The sequence below is a fragment of the Miscanthus floridulus genome, chromosome 14 (genome assembly GCF_019320115.1).
Source record: "Miscanthus floridulus cultivar M001 chromosome 14, ASM1932011v1, whole genome shotgun sequence".
NCBI lineage: Eukaryota > Viridiplantae > Streptophyta > Magnoliopsida > Poales > Poaceae > Miscanthus > Miscanthus floridulus.
The window spans coordinates 83,750,831-83,766,963 of record NC_089593.1 but is presented as its reverse complement, the minus strand read 5'-3'; the positions used below and the strand labels follow the sequence as shown (position 1 = coordinate 83,766,963).

The window sequence follows — 16,133 nt, the reverse complement described above, 5'->3', positions numbered from 1 at the left end:
GTACCCGGCCAGCCACCTCTCCTCCTTTGTAGGATCTCCTTCTTTGTAGGATCTGCATGTACTCATGCGTGGCTAGCCAGAGCTAAAGCTCCTGTATATGTAACCTCAATGAGTGTAATACAAGCTGCGGTTATTCTTCCCAAACTCTTCTCTTACATGGTATCTGTCGACCTTTGATCCAATTTCTCACCTTCCGCTGCTCACCGGCCATGGCGAGTCCCACCGGCTCCATCTCCTCCGTTGGCACTAATCCCTTCGCCGCAGCCGCTGAACCTTCTTCTCCCTCAGCCTCCACACTCGTTCTCATCAACATCCGCAGCCACGTCCCTGTCACCCTTGCCACCGACGACGGCAATTTTCGTCAGTGGCGCTCACACTATGCTTATGGGAGTCAACTTCAGGGGTGAGACTTTGCCTGATGATGTACTCTGGCTTACTGGGCTCACATTTGATACAGGCCCATTGCGGACCGGATACTCGGGAGCTCTTGGTCCGGACCCGAGTGCCACGCCTTGGCCCGGGTTCTTCTGGAGACGGGCTCAGGTGGGGGTCGGTGACAACGAACAACTGGAGAGATCATCTTTGCGATTTCTTTTGGTACGTTCTTCTTTGTGGGAGTGCTATATGATCAGACAGTCGTGTCCCGAAATTTGGCGGTGCAAACCCCGTTCTAGTTTCTGATAAACTGGTCACTTGTGACTGTTGTTCATATTCAAGATGAATATCTAGTGAACAAGGATTTTACCGATTGTTAACCAAATTTTAGCTCCTGTTCAGGTTTAAAAAAAAATCGAAATATATGGCACTGAAGGAGATTTGTAATTTGGGATTTGCTGTGAGTCATCGAAATCCTTTGATGACGCACGTAGCCATGTAAGATGATGTGAACTGAAACGACATAACTGTGTCACTGTTGCGTGTGTTCAAGTATTTGCTTCTTGATGCCTCCCCATCTATTGATTGAATTCCTGAACCAAATCAGTAATGCTAGAAGTTTTGCAATGACCCTTGTCTAGTACTACTTTAATAAGTACTCAATGTCAATACTTTCAGTTGTTCTGTAGCTTATGCTCTGTTTTGTCTTTGGTAGATGCTCATCTGCTTTATGAAATCAATTGGATGCACTCTGACTAGATTCTCTTTTTCATCATTAGATGTCCTCATGAACTGTCTGTGCATGCTTAGCATCTTGTGCTATTTTTTGGCCCATTTAAATCTATCACTTTAATATTTTTCTATCTCCACCTGAATTTTCAAGATTGTGCCTTTTTGTCAAGCCATATGTCTTGGCATTGTTATATGGGTTGCCACGCCAAGACCCATAGTGCTGAGCCATGGGCATTCTTTTTTGAAACGGTGCCATGGGCCTTTTTATCACCCATGTGCCTTGGCCTGGGAGCTCATATAGCTATGCAAAGGTTCATGTCGTGACCAAAATGGCTATATGTTCAAAATTAGCTAGAGCAGCTATTACGAAAAGAATAGACTTAAGTGCTAAATGATAAAAAAAAAATCCGTATGCTTGCAACTTATTGCTGGCTGAGGAAGTAAATACATTGATGAAGCCAAAATTAACCTTGCAGGAAGATCATCATGCTTTTAAGCATAAGTCACTTCTATTTTCATCATGGCTGCAGATCAAGGATGGCTTTGCTGAAGGCAAGGACCTGGTGGTGACTGTCATGTCTACAGTGGGGGAGGAGCAGATTTGCGCACTGAAGGACATTGGACCAAGAGACTGGTCTCCATGCCATGTATTTTACCGCATATGCGCATGTCTGCTGGGTTTTGGTCAACGGTCGTTTTGGATATCAAGGAGCAAGGATTACCGAGGATCGTTTTGGGTCTAGGGTTTTGGGTTTGGGTCAGACTTATTAAAGTGGTAGGGGTGTGTATCACATACATTTACCGTATCAGACTTACTCATCTGGAGTCCACTACCTCATCCTTCTATACGGAGTTATATTTTGCGCAAGATTGGGAAAAAGGTCTATCTGACCAACCTTATACAGCCTCATAGTTGAGCCTGTCCTGTTCACTTGAACTACTTCAGCGGTACTTTTCAGCGGACGAACAATATTTTTCTCTCACAACAAATCAGCATAAGCATCAGTATAAGCCAAATTTCAGCGAATAGCATGGGTTTTTCTCTCACAATAAATCAGCATAAGCATCAGTATAAGCCAAATTCTACTATTTTTACTGCTAATAGCATCTCCAAGAGTGCAAGTCCTAGTTTTGACAGCTGCTGAACGTATCTGCAGGGGAAGAAAGTAAAACTGTGATGGCAACAGTTGGGTACAAGTCACATCTTTTTGTGCGATTTGTGCTGGAATTGTGTTGTCTATTGCAATCATAGTGGGATCTATTTGCTCGTGTTGCAATCATAGTGGCATCTATAGATGCTCGTGGTGCAAATCTTGTTTATGCTGAATCCACAACTAATCCTTCCCAACTTGAAGGACAGAAGCTCAATATGTCAACCGGATAATTTCGTCTTTTCATTTGATTTGATTTGTTCAGGTATTTTCAGAAAAAACAAAAAGATTCCATCAGTTTTGCGGCTGTGGGATCATGCTTTGTGATTAGAGCTCTACGTTTATACTGTATTTTGGTTCTGTTTATATTGTTGTGGGCTGAATTACGTATGTCTGCTATCACTGCTAAAAAAGATTTGTAGCAACACCATCTTTTTTTTAGGGGCGGCTTTTTATAAATAGTGCCCAAACGAGCCGTCCCTATAAATGGCTTGATTTGTAGGGGCAGCTCTATATTCAGCCGTCTCTACAAATCGGATTTATAGGGGCGGCTTAATATTAAGCCACATCTATAAATAAACACCGAATATTAAAAATTAAGTACTAAAATTTAAATTTTTTCAAACAACCTCGGATGGAGAAATGACCGAATAGTAACATTGTTTACAAAATTTACATATCTCTCTTATAGTTTATAAAACTATAAGAGAGATACGTAAAATTTATTAACAATGTTACTATCACTATGTTGGAAGATTAAATGACCAAAATAATAGTTATAGATCTCGGAAAGTTATAAAACTTTGTAGTTGATAACTTTTTTATTTAAATTCATTTTGTCAAGAAAAACTACATTTGAATTTCTCAAATTTGAATTTCACATTTTTCAAACAATCTCGGATGGAGAAACAACCAAAATAAAAGTTGTAGATCCCAAAAAGTTATACAACTTTGTAGTTGACAGTTTTTTTATTTGAAATCATCTTATCAAGAAAAACTACGTTTGAAGTTCTAAAATTTAAAATTTTAATTTTTTTTAAACGACCTCGGATGGACAAACAGCAAAAACAAAAGTTGTAGATCTCAAAAAGTTATAAAACTTTTTAGTTGACAACTTTTTGATTTGAAATCATCTTTTCAAGAAAAAATACGTTTGAGTTTCTCAAATTTAAAATTCAAATTTTGTAAACGACTTCAGTTAGAGAAACTACCAAAATAAAAGTTGTAGATCTCGAAAAGTTACAAAACTTTGTAATTGACAACTTTTTTATTTGAATTCGTTTAGGACCTTAAACAATCAATTTATGCTCGATTTAGGATAATACGTGAGAAAAAAATACAATATAGATACAAGTAATAGTGTGTTGCGGTGGTTAGAGGAGGGAGCGCGCGAGGCCGAGATCATAGGTTCTAATCCTAGCCCGCGCGAAGTCTCCAAAAATCGAGCAAAAAATGCCGCGGCTACGGAGCGGGTGTGTGGCGGACTAGTGGGGGCGGATTAAAAAAATTGCTATTTTTTTGGCAAATTTTTCATGATTTTTTGAAATTAATTTATAGGGGCGGCTCAATATTCAGCCACCCCTACAAGTCGATTTGAAGGGACAGCTGGCCAACCGCCCCAACAAACCGGACATTTGTAGGCAGGGTTGCTTAGGGACGACAGGTAAAACCACGATTACAAATGCACATGCTGCTCCTACAAATACTAGATGGCCTAGTGTATTTGCTCCATTTTCAGCCTAGTTGCAGCCAGACTGTGTGGGTTTGTGGCTCTGGCTAGCTTGAGGAGCAAATTGGCTGCTTGAGCATGGATATTTTTGAACTTTTGATCTATATACTATAGTTGTGTTATTAAAATAAATCCGTTTTACTTGCGTAAAGTATAGCCAGGGTCCGCTTATAATTTCTTGTTAAAGTATGTATTGATTTACTTGACCCCGGGCCCTCTATTTCTTAAATCAGAATGGATATTTTAGCATTTTTAAATACAAACATAGCTTTTGCTATATATATTTAGGCACCCGCAATGGGTGACTTATAAACTAGCTCTAAGCATTTTTTTCATATTTTAATAGAAGAGAGAAAAACTAGCTCCTGATCAAGAACATATGAGTGTTATGTGGGCTTAATCATACTATGAGTCATTACTAAAAGCTAACACTATTAGAGAGATTGGTTTAGAACTAGTAACTGACTCTTAGTGTTGCGGGTGCCCTTAGAGCATCTCCAAAAGTTTAAAACCCACTTCTAATATCTAGGTATATAATAAAAACAATGTATTTAAAAAAGTCAAAACATCTTATAATTTGGAATGGAGAAGATATATGTTTAACCAAATAAAAAATTAACAAATATTCTATAGGAATTATATATATCCAGGGAATATGGCTCACTCTGCATGTGAAGCTAAATATACCGTCCTAAACGTGGTAGTCACAAAATTCGTGCTCCGAAAGTACCTGAAAGCGCTTCAACCTTGTCAGCATCTATCAGCTTGGTAATTCTTCCGCCCGCGCCAACCCAACGACCGTCCATTTATGTGCTCATCCACTCGTCTCCAACGGTTTTCAATAAAAAAAATCTCATCTCACCGCAGCGCCGTAGCATGTCTCCGTGAGACCATGACCGCGCTCCGTCGTGCTGCCTCGGCGACCACGCTCTCCGCCTCTGTCGGTGCGAAAAGTGACCAATAAGTAAATATTTGTCGTTTTGCCGTACGTTGTGATCGGATGTGGCCTAGCACTCAATGACACAGGGTTTATACTGGTTCAGGTAACGTGCCCTATGTCCAGTTTGAGTCGGTCGGTGACTTTATTCCTAAGCCTAGGTGCTCAAAATTTGCTGTGGAGTTACAAACAAGTGGGAGTAAGATGGGGGTATTAGAGGTCCAGTCGGACTCTGGACCGAAGGGCCAAGAGTGACGGAAGCTCCTACGTGCGCTAAGTATTCGAATGTATGCTCTGTGCAGCTTTAGAGCTCTAGAGCCGTGGGGCTATTCGAGTGCTCAGAATATCTAAAGCTAGCAGATAGAGAGTCGGAATGATCCGTCCGTCGTCCGTTTTTTGTTGGGAGAGTGCGCACCGCTTTTATAGATGAAGGGGATGACCTTACAAGTTCGAGAGAGAGAGAGAGAATGTGTGTGCCCTAGTCTTGTTGCCCACGCCGTCGAATACAAGACAGTTTGTCGGCGCCCACAATACTGTTGACGCTTAGATGCATGTGGCAGGCTCCATTGTGTTCTTCTGGTATGGCAAATGTCGACGCCTACCATACTATAGGATAAATGTCGGCGCCTACAACACTATTTGTATTCTGACATGTCTGGAAGGCTGCACAGTACCCCTCTGGCATGGCCCGACAGTACTGTCCTACAGGTGTGCAGGGTACGGTCCTCGGTATTGCGGTTGACATGAGCGCCTTACCTTATCTGCTCTGCCTGCTTTCTTGGGTCCTCACCGAGCGGGCGTCCCCGGCCGGTCGTTCCCAGTTGGCTCCGACATCGCCGGTCGGAGAAGAGCCATAAGCAGAGGTTCGGTGTATTTCCGGTCGGAGAAGCGGGTCGGAGTCGGAAGCGAGCGTCATCCCCTCCTTGGCCAGGCCTTCCGGTCGAAGAGGCGGGTCAGAGTCGAAAGCGAGCGTCGTCCCCTCCTTGGCCAGGCCTTCCGATCGGAGACTGGATCGCTCTTTCGGCCTGTCGTTAGGTATCTGGGCCGGCCCAGGAGTTTTGTGTCGTTCATAACGCTGTCTGCCAGTCCGAGATTTTGCTGGGAAGCGGGCCCATTAGGGACCCCGGGTTTATGAACCCGATAGGAGCCCCTGAGCCCCGGGCGATTCGAGTAGAATCGTCTGGGGGATTTTTTGTTTTGCCAGCGGGTGCGTGCGAGCGCACCCGGTGGGTGTAACCCCCGAGCCTATGTCCGACTAGTGAGTCGGTTGGAGGCTAAGTATCTTGCTATTCTTTCCTGGGGCGCAGACTCCTGTGTTTCTACCGTTCGAGGTGTTCACCCGTGTTTGTCCCGCTCGCGACCTGCGCGGTCGGTTGATTTTCCTGAGTCAGCATCGGGCGGCCTGAGCCCCTGAGCCCCGTTGGGTTCGGTAAGGGTTGGTCTAGTTCCATGCATTACCCCGTCCGTAGTTTCCGCAACCGGACGGGCTAAGCTAACGTCGCTTGCCTCGATGGCTTGAGTGACGCGCTCGGTGAGCTCACTAACGGGCGTGTTCGTACGGAATCTGGGTCCATCATTCATAACAGGGTCGGCATAGCCCTCATGTGGCATTCCACTGCTCCTTAACCCGCTTATCGGCAGAAGCCTGGGTCGTTGCGAAGACCGACTCAGGTGGCCCGCTGGCCTCCCCTTGATGGAGATTCTGTGGGCATGGCTCGAGGTTAGGATCGAACGAGAAGGTTGAGATGATCCTGTCTGCTTCTAAGCATACCGGGCGAGGGCCGCTGGGGCTCATCTGTGTTTTCTCCCGTGGCTCTGTTTGACGCGAGGCGGCCTCGAGCCCTTCATGGGCCGGCCTTCGAACCCCGGTCGGTCGTCGCTCATGTTGAATGAGGCAACTACCGCTTCGTGATGCAACATGAAGCGTTGTGATGCATGAATTGCATATGCGATGCTTTGGATGTATGGGATGAATGAATGATTGTTTGAATGAATGTGTGAATGCGTGCATGAGAATGGATGAATGAATGATCATGCATCAGGAAATAAAGTAAGAGGGTTTGGTAAAGTTACCTTGATGACTCGAGTGACGGGTTTGAGGAGTTCTTATCGGATATGTCTGAATGGGATCCATGTTCGTCATTCATGATGGAGACGGCATGGCCCACATGGGGTGTCCCACTGCTCCTTACCTATCTCTCGGTAGTCACCTAAGCCGTCCGATCGACTCAGGAAGCCTGTTGGTCTCTCCTTGACGGAGATCCTATTGGTGGGCCCTTCCAAGCCTTGCCTGGGAAGGCGAAGGGCTATTTGCGTGCGATTGTGCCTTGTTTCCTACACCCAGGTTGTGGTAGTGGTGGGCCATGCCCAGGCCACGTCCCGTTTAACCAGGCATTGTTTCATTGGGCAGTGCGCATATCCCATCAGTCAGGACGTGTCCCACTGCATTCCTATCCACATTAAATAGGGGAAGGGAGAGGATTTTTCGCCCCAATACTTCGTCTTTCTCCAACTGCTGCCTCTCCACCTTAAATAGGGAAGAGGGGGGTTTTGTCCCATTCCTTCGTCTATTCTCCAACTACTGCCTCTCCTCCTTAAATAGTGGAAGGGAGAGGGTTTTTGTCCCATTCCTTCGCCTATTCTCCAACTGCTGCCTCTCTCCCTTCTTCCTTTTCACCAAGCCCGTTCACGCGTCACGGCGGTTCTGAGGAGAAAGAGGGTAATGCGAGGGAGAGGAGAACTCATAGATCCATCTATGATTCCAGAGCGCAATGTCAAACTAGAGGCCATCCAACGTAGATGAGGCGGTGCTGGCTGCCTTCGTCGAGAAGGGGCTGCTTCCACCAAAGGAGGTGGCGCACTGGAGGGCTCCTGCGCTGGGGGAGGCTATTCCGTGACCTCGGGCGATGAGGTTGTCTCCTTCCTCACCTTCCATGAGCGCGGGATAGGATATCCCACGCACTAGTTCTTGCACGGGCTCCTCAATGAGTGGGGCCTAGAGTTGCAGCACCTTAATTCGACTAGGGTGCTGCACGTTGCTGGCTTCGTCACTGTCTGCGAGGCCTTCGTCGGGATGGAGCTGCACGTGGACCTCTTCCGATGGATCTTCACCGAGCGAGCCTTGTTGAAGGGGAAGCCACCTAGGACCGCGCCGGTTGGGGGCTTTGCCTTGCAAAAGAAACCGAGGCCACCGGGCTCCTACCCCGCGTACTCCCCCTGTGACTCCAATCGAGGGTGGCATGGGGAGTGGTTCTACATCAGGAACCCAGCGGAGGCACCGTTCTCGCCGTTCACCAGAAGAAGGCTGATGAGGTGGGAGAGCTAGTCGTGGGGGCCCTCCAGTCAGTAGAACAAGCTGGAGGTCATCGAGGCAGAGCTCCAGAAGCTGGTGTAGCACGGCCTCGATGGGCTACTGTAACACCCTCAGTGTTACATTGCACTGTTTTGCTAAACATCGCACGAGCATCATGGTTTTATGCATATGTGTATAACATGAATTATAAAGCAATGTTCGGTCCTTGAAACTTTTATATGAAACATGAATCAATGTTACATTTTGTGTCACTTAATCGAATTTTTGTCGAACGAAAATGCTATAGAATGTTTTTGCGAACGGCGATGAAATATGTGCGGTCGAGGACAAGGATAGCTAGTTAGTACATCAAATAGGTCGGAATTGGGGTTCGACGCAAAATCGTTCGAAACGACGTCAGTTCGCGTGGGTTTGAAAGAAGGTCGACGAAGCTACCGTTGGCAAGTTTTGTAGAACGATCGGCTTAGGCAGTAGCACGATGTCATGACTTTGAGTGATAGCTTGATGTACCCTCTTGCGCATCGAACAATTAGTTTGGCGTTTGGAGCTTTGCGAACAAGTTTTCTACCTACTTTAAAAAGCGTGCACGGCACTTGAGTTGGCACTGGGCGCGGTCACCACTTGGCCTAGCACGCTACTGGCTTGCCAACGCACTACCACGCCGGCCGTGTTCCACTGCCGCACTGGCCGCATCCTAGGGCTGCGCCTGGGCGTGTGCACGCGCGCACGACACTTGTGCTGCGAGCCTTGACCGCCTGCCACCGCGCTGTCTGCGACCACCGTCACTGCCCGGACTGCCGCCGCTGCTGTCTCGCCAGCGCGCGCTGGAGCGCCGATAGCGTCCTCGCTGCCGCCCATGAACACACCGTGCATAGGGCTTGGCTGCTTGCTGCCCTCACTAGCGCGCGGGTCACCTCGCCGGGACACGCTGCGTCCAGGCCGCCGACCGTGCCATGCCCTGCTCTGCCCTGCCTTGGCCGAAGGTGCGCCGGGTCCGCGCTACGCACCACCAGTCACTACTGCTCCCTTTGACCCGCCTTGGCTGCACATGCACGGAACGATCACCTGCGTCCCCGTCACCTCGGTGTCGCATTGCCCTGTGCTCGTCTTGTCCGGTGTTGACCGCGGTGGCGCCATACCGCGCCTCGTCACCTTGCAACAGCGGCCGTGCAAACGGCCGTCAGGGGTAGGTCCCGCATGTCTCGTTGTCCCCCATTATTGTACGTTGCATTGACATCCACAGCCGGGCCGAACCGAGCCGTGCCAAAGCTTCCCTGCCTTCGCTGTCGCCATGGCCAGCGGGATCCCTTTTTCTTTAATTCGTCGTGACCACAGCATTAGACTCCAATTCGTCTCATGCTCAGCTTCGCTAGGTAGCTGGTCGCGCCCCATCCCCACCTTGCTACGTATGCCGTTGCACAGGGCCGCAATTTGTAAATGTCGTCCCGCCGGGTCCATAAGACCGGACGGACGCGCGCCGTCGGCTAGCCACGCAACCAAAGCATCCCACCCCCAATTCCATGCTCACCTAGCCCGTCCTCCAGCTAGTCATCACCGTGCTCACCGCAGTCTTAGCCCTATCGCCGTATAGCAGTCAATGTCGCAGCCGTGCCACCGTCGTGCACCGCCGCACCACCTCGCGCGCATGTGGCCAGCTCGGCTCGTGCCTTTCCCGGACGAGCCAGCGCGTCGTAAGGTTCTGTGGTGAGTCGCTGAAGCTCGCTAGCTACTTCCTCAGCCCCGGTCTTGCTGATGTTCACCGAAACGGCATCGCCGTGATTGCAGGCTGCCCGCCATCGTGGTCCGACCCCGCTGCTGCGTCCTGGTGCACGTTTCCTCTGCCCTGCACTTCGTGTTCGCGCCTAGGTTTGAGTTGGCTCGTTTGTTGGGGAGGAGGAAGCCTGAGGTGGCTGGCGTGGGTCGCCGGTGCCGGCCCCGCCATGCCGGTGCGCACGAGTGGCCGTAGGGGTATCGTCGGGGGAAGGACAAGTAGTTCGGAGGGCGTATCTATAAAACCGTAGACTAAATGAATAGTGCCTTAGAGCTCGCTGTAAATACCGAGTAGACCAAGGGCTCTTTTGCTTATTGCACCCGGTGCGCGTAGCTCCGAGTTGGGCCGCCAGTGTTGGGCCGCGCTGAGGCCTACGGGCGCGCGCACAGGAAAATGGCGTGGGCCAAGCCAGCGCGAGTTGGGCCATGGGTTGGGATTCGGTTTCTTAATTTCCAGGGAATAGACATATTTATTTATTTTAGTTGTGAATTGAACTTCGATAAATCATAGTAAATTGCATTGTTGTTCAAAAATAGTGAGACTAATTTTGTTAGGTTCGCAAAAACACCATCTAACTGTTAGTGTAGTTAGTTCACAGTTAGCTGTTATGATCATAGGCTCATAAATTCTAATTAGAAAGCTTAGTATTATGTAGATTAATATTTGTAGGAATATCTGTGGGTAATTGGTCATAGTTATAGACATGAAAATTTTACAGTAGACTTGTTAGGTTATTAGGTACTTGCTGTAGATTTTGTAGCCATAGAATGGGATGATAAATAAAATAGCTATTGCCCTTGTTTTATCGTATCTCGATTAAATCGGTATTAGGAGTAGCAATACCTGTAGTTCCTATAAGAATGTAGGTTATGTTTCATACTTGTTAGTAGTGATGGTATGTAGCTTAGCCTTTAGTAGGTAGACCCCACTTAGTAGTTTAATAGATGTACTTTTGGGTTAAGAATTGCGGTTGTCATATTGTTAAACATTGCATCATCATTTCATGTAGATCATGAACTGGTAGACTTCGTGCCCGTCGGCGAGCCGGAGTACGACGAGGTGATCAAGGAGTACAAGGAGGAGATCTTCACACAGGAGGAAGCCCAGGAGCCTGTTGGTGCTGACCCTACTGACCCGGCGCCTGCCCAAGGCAAGCCCCGGTGCATAACCCATATTTTTATGATCACTGAATATATATATGTGATGTGCATTTAAGTTACAGGCATTTTATGGAAACTACCTGCATAAACATACCTACCCATGAGTCCTACTAGTACAGGTCGAGTAGCTGCTATGCTCAGGATATCGGTAGCATGAGTAACCTGTCGTTACTCGCAAATAGGTAATAAAATATGAACACTCATGATATAATGATGGAAAGGAAAATGGTGACCGGGCAGGGATATGGATTGGGTACTGGTGGGTGTAAGGGGTTGTGTCCTGCGGCCAATAGGGCATGACTTGGTTACACTTTTTCTCTGTCCGTGTTGATTAAGGACCGGTCGTTGCATATGACTCTAGGCAAGTCACAGATTATTGTCCCGAGCGCATACTTGGGTATGGGCGCAGGGAAGGCTTGCTGCTCTCTTGTCGCGGATCTGGCTCTTTCCGGACTGACTGATGGGAAGAGGAGGTGGTGGAGGTCCTTGCACCACACTGAGTCCGAGACTCAGGAGTGGGGGCTTGGAGTCCAAGTTTGGACGGGGGCCTGGACACCTAGGACAGGAGAGTGGTGGGTTAGTCCTGCTTGTGCCTGGGGTACAAGCGGGGCGTGTGTTTTCGGGGCACCCATCTAGGCACATTGATTCGCGAATCGCCGGGTGATCCGGTACGGCTTGTCTGTGGTTTAGCACCGTAGTAAGAACTGAAAGTGGAAGAGAAGAAGAAATATAACTGATTGCTCAACCCTTGCTTGAAAGTAGAACATGTGCTTATATAGATTGGCTAGATGATAACTTAATACGGCTGATAATAATAATACATAAATAAGGACTCACTATTAGTATTGCTTTCTGCTAAAGAAAACCAGCAACCCATCAAGCCTATCATATTCCTTGGAGTCGGGAAATTATTCCCACTAGTCGGATAAGTCTTGCGAGTACATTGTGTACTTACGGTTCATTTACCCCTGTTGCAGGTGATGCTTGAAGAGTACCTTGTGTGGAGAATCCTTCTGGTGGGCTCAGATGGAATCCTCACTGATGAGGACATCACTCCTTTGGATGTACCAGCTGATCCTCCAACCGTCATGCAAGGTCCAATGACCCGGGCTCAAATGCGTCAACTCAATTTACAGGTGAGCTCGTTCTTAAATGATCCTTTTCATACTTTTGAGAATAGACTACTACCTAATGATGTTATCTTGCTTAGGAACATTGGAGAGGGTCAAGAGGGACTAAGAGGACGTGGAGGAGGTGATGATGACCAGCAAGGACGTCCAACACAAGCCGGAGGCCCAGTCCAACACGAATTCGAGTCTGCCTCGGCCTCCAGGACCAGTCTGCCTTAAACTAGTCGCCCAGGACGCATCCGGACTCCGTTTTCGATGATCCACATATGGATGGAAAGCTAATTTGATAAGGAAGCCAATCCAATTGGTTTCACGTCAAAAGCTGTTCGGAATCAACGGGAATCGTCGAAACAAGTCAGCGTCCAGAATCTGCCAGGGTACTGCAACACCGTCATACATTTGCAATTTGGTTGCGATCTTTCTTGTTCTTGCTTGTGTTCTTCATTGCGCAGGCAGGGATTAGCCTTCTTGGCGAGGTCAACCTAGTATGTGACTCGGTTGATAACCAGAGGAGCTGTCGTGCTAAGATTGCAGGGTTCGATCTTTCGATCTGAAGCCGGATCGGTGTGTCATTCTCCGCCACAACGATAGTTACCATCACCTGACGGAAGATCGGGATCCCCGTCTCCATTAAGTGGTAATCAGAGCTAAGGTATACCGTCAGGTTCACTTGTTATTCCCTAGTTTGAGTGTTTCGTATTCGTCCCATAGTCTAGTGCCATACTCATTTTTCCTATCCTAGAACCTTCCGCGCCATAGCCTTTGCATATTTCAGTTTCAGAGTCCGTCGTGTTGAGTTTGTGTCCTGGTCGAGGTCTTGTTGCTGGTTAGGTCGTGTTAGAGTCCAGTTCGTGTGTTTCCCCCCATCGTTTCCATCAAATCTTGGCTGTTGTGACCAATTTTGCACACATTGTTCCTGTTTTGTCCTCTAATTCGGAGCCAATTCTTAAAACTGGTCTAGTTTTCGCATACGAACTCCGTTTTCGACGTTCCATATATGCAAATCGATCAGAAAAAAATTTCGGATCCATCCATCCCTGGCGGTGCCAGGGTTCGGAATTTTTAGATTGGCCAAAAAGTGGTCACAAGATCCTGGTTTCGTGGTCACAAGGTTTTTGTCAATTTTCATCCAGTTTTCTGAAAATTCCACAGGCCACGTCTTACACTTGTTTGAGCTCATATTTTCTGTGGTTACTGCTTTTGTGCTCCTAAGTAAAGGAAAAATATAAAAAAAATAAAATAAAAAAGTCAAAATTTCCCAAAAAACAACGACAGCCCAAAAAATAGAAAAAAAGAGAGGGGCAAAAGAGGAACAATATCTAGAGGAGCACATAGAGAAGCCCAAAGTGAGCTGTGTTTGCGTGTGCTGTCTGGTTCCTTGTTTGTGTTGCTGTTTCCATCCACCATACTTATTTTTCTCATACCTATCACCTTGCTATCCACCATACTTTTGTCACAACCTGATACTTGCAACACTTTAGACCAGCAACGAGAACAAGTACTTTGGACTATAATTCAGCATTACTTTCTGTTACTGACTTGTGTGCCAAATATACATATTACTCTTTGTTTGCCTTCCAAGCTCCACAAATTCTTCAGATCAGTACAGACAAAGGGCCTTGCAATCTCGGTACCACTACCTCACAGGTATCACGAACCAGCCGCCGGTTGTACCGCCCACTGCTTGCGTTGGTAAGAACTTGGTAAGAGCTTGGTAAGACGCTTCCACTTGCTGTGAAAAGTGACACCACTACAACCACATAGTCATTTGGTAGGGATAACTTTCACCTGTTTGTTCCTGTTTTTGTGTTTTCAATGGCAGCAGGTGAACAGACTGCAGATAACAATCCTAAGGGTTTCAGCGAGTGTGTCAGCCAAGAGCAACTACAAGCTGTTGTAGAGGATGCCCAAAAAAGGATGAATGAGGCCGTCAGGAAGGCCGTCACTGACGCACTCATTGAACTCAACATTGGCAATAGCATGGAGAGATTGGACAAGCGAATTTCCATGCTAACCGACAAGGTTACTGAGTTGGAAACCTTCATGGCGGGCAACAACGACGTTTTCGGCAGCAACACCGATGGTCAAGACACGGTGCATGATGCCGCTGGAAACATAGGTCGAGCAGCTATCCGACAAGAGAGATTACGGCAACGTCTACACCGCAACACGACAGGTATGGGTGGTGTCCACCACCACCACCGTCAAGGTAATAATCACCATGTGCCCGATGATCCTTATGCTAAGATTAAGTTCACAATACCATCTTTTTCGGGTCATTATGATGCTGAGGGATATCTTGATTGGGAGATGACGGTAGAACAAAAGTTTAGTGCCCACCTTGTACCTGAGCAGCATAGAGTTAGACAAGCTACTAGTGAGTTTAAGGATTTTGCCATTATTTGGTGGAATGGGCTAGCTGCACAGGATGCTTTACCTGGTACATGGGAAGAACTTAAGGTAGCTATGCATGATCGTTTTGTTCCTCCTTATCATAGAGACTTGCGTAAGAAATTGATGCGTTTAGAACAAGGAGATAAATCTGTACAGGATTACTATGGTGAGCTCCAAAAGGGATTGATGCGCTGTAGTGTTGTAGAGGGAAACGAAGATGCCATTTGTCATTTTTATTCTGGTTTGAGGCGTGACATTCAGGACATTGTTGATTACAAAGAATTTAACACTGTCAACCAGTTGTTTCAGTTTCCTATGCTTGCAGAAAAGGAATTGCAGGGGCGTGAACAGCAGGGCAAGAGCAAGGTCAGCACCAGCACATACACGCCACGCTCGGCACCATCTTCGGGGCTGACCAAGCCAACCACTTTTTGGACACCTCCACCAGTGAGCAAGCGACCAACAGCCTCTGGAGTTTCCGCCACACCTAAGACACCTCCCACATGACCTTCAGATTCAGGTAAAAATTCTTTGCAGGTGCCTACCAAGAGTTCCTCATCCGTTGCATCGACGGGATGCACTTTGGGTATTCAGTGCCACCGCTGCCATGGCATTGGCCATGTGCAGAAGGACTGCCCAAGTCAGCGGGCATATATTGCTATAGAAGATGGTTACATCAGCATCTCTGACATTGAGGATGAAGAAGACCAAGATGCAGATGAGGAGGACGGTGAAGTCCTTGGCGACGAGGCCACGGCGTCCTATAGGAGCATTATTGTACAGCGGGTGCTCAGCTCACAAGTCCAGCAGCCTGAGAAGCTACAACGCCATAACTTGTTCCAGATTTTCTTCGTCATCAGCGACCGTCGAGCACGTGTCATTATTGATGGAGGTAGCTGCAACAATTTGGTGAGTTCTGATTTGGTCAAGAAGCTTAGCTTGACCACACGCCCACACCCACGTCCATATCATATTCAGTGGCTAAATGATTCTGGTAAAGCAAAGGTAACACAAACTTGCAGAGTTTCATTTTCCATTGGTTCTTATACTGATTCTGTTGATTGTGATGTGGTACCTATGCAAGCTTGTTCACTTTTATTGGGTCGTCCTTGGGAACATGATAATGATGCTACACACCATGGTAGAAGTAATAAATACACTTTTGTGCATAAAGGAAAGAAAATTACTTTGGTACCTTTGACCCCTGCTTAAATTGTACAAGCTGATAGAGAACGCGCTGCTAGTTTGAATGATGTTCAATCTGAAAATCAGTAAGTTGCTAATTCTATTTTCCCACCTAAAAAGGATAAGTCTACATCTATTTCTAAGGCTGAGGGGATTAAATTGAAGGGTGGTGTTATGCTTGCAACAAAATGTGACTTTGCTGAAATTTCTGTTGATGATATTTGCTATGCTTTGGTATGCAAACGAGCTATGTTTT

General features: G+C 47.1%; 1 long non-coding RNA gene across 1 annotated transcript; it reads left to right on the top strand.

The window, feature by feature from the left end:
* The first annotated feature begins 130 nt into the window (after positions 1 to 130).
* LOC136505947 (uncharacterized) lies at positions 131 to 2,499 on the top strand. Its single transcript, XR_010771362.1, has 3 exons — positions 131 to 360; positions 458 to 597; positions 1,638 to 2,499. It is a non-coding gene; the product is annotated as an uncharacterized lncRNA (long non-coding RNA).
* The last annotated feature ends 13,634 nt before the right edge of the window (positions 2,500 to 16,133 follow it).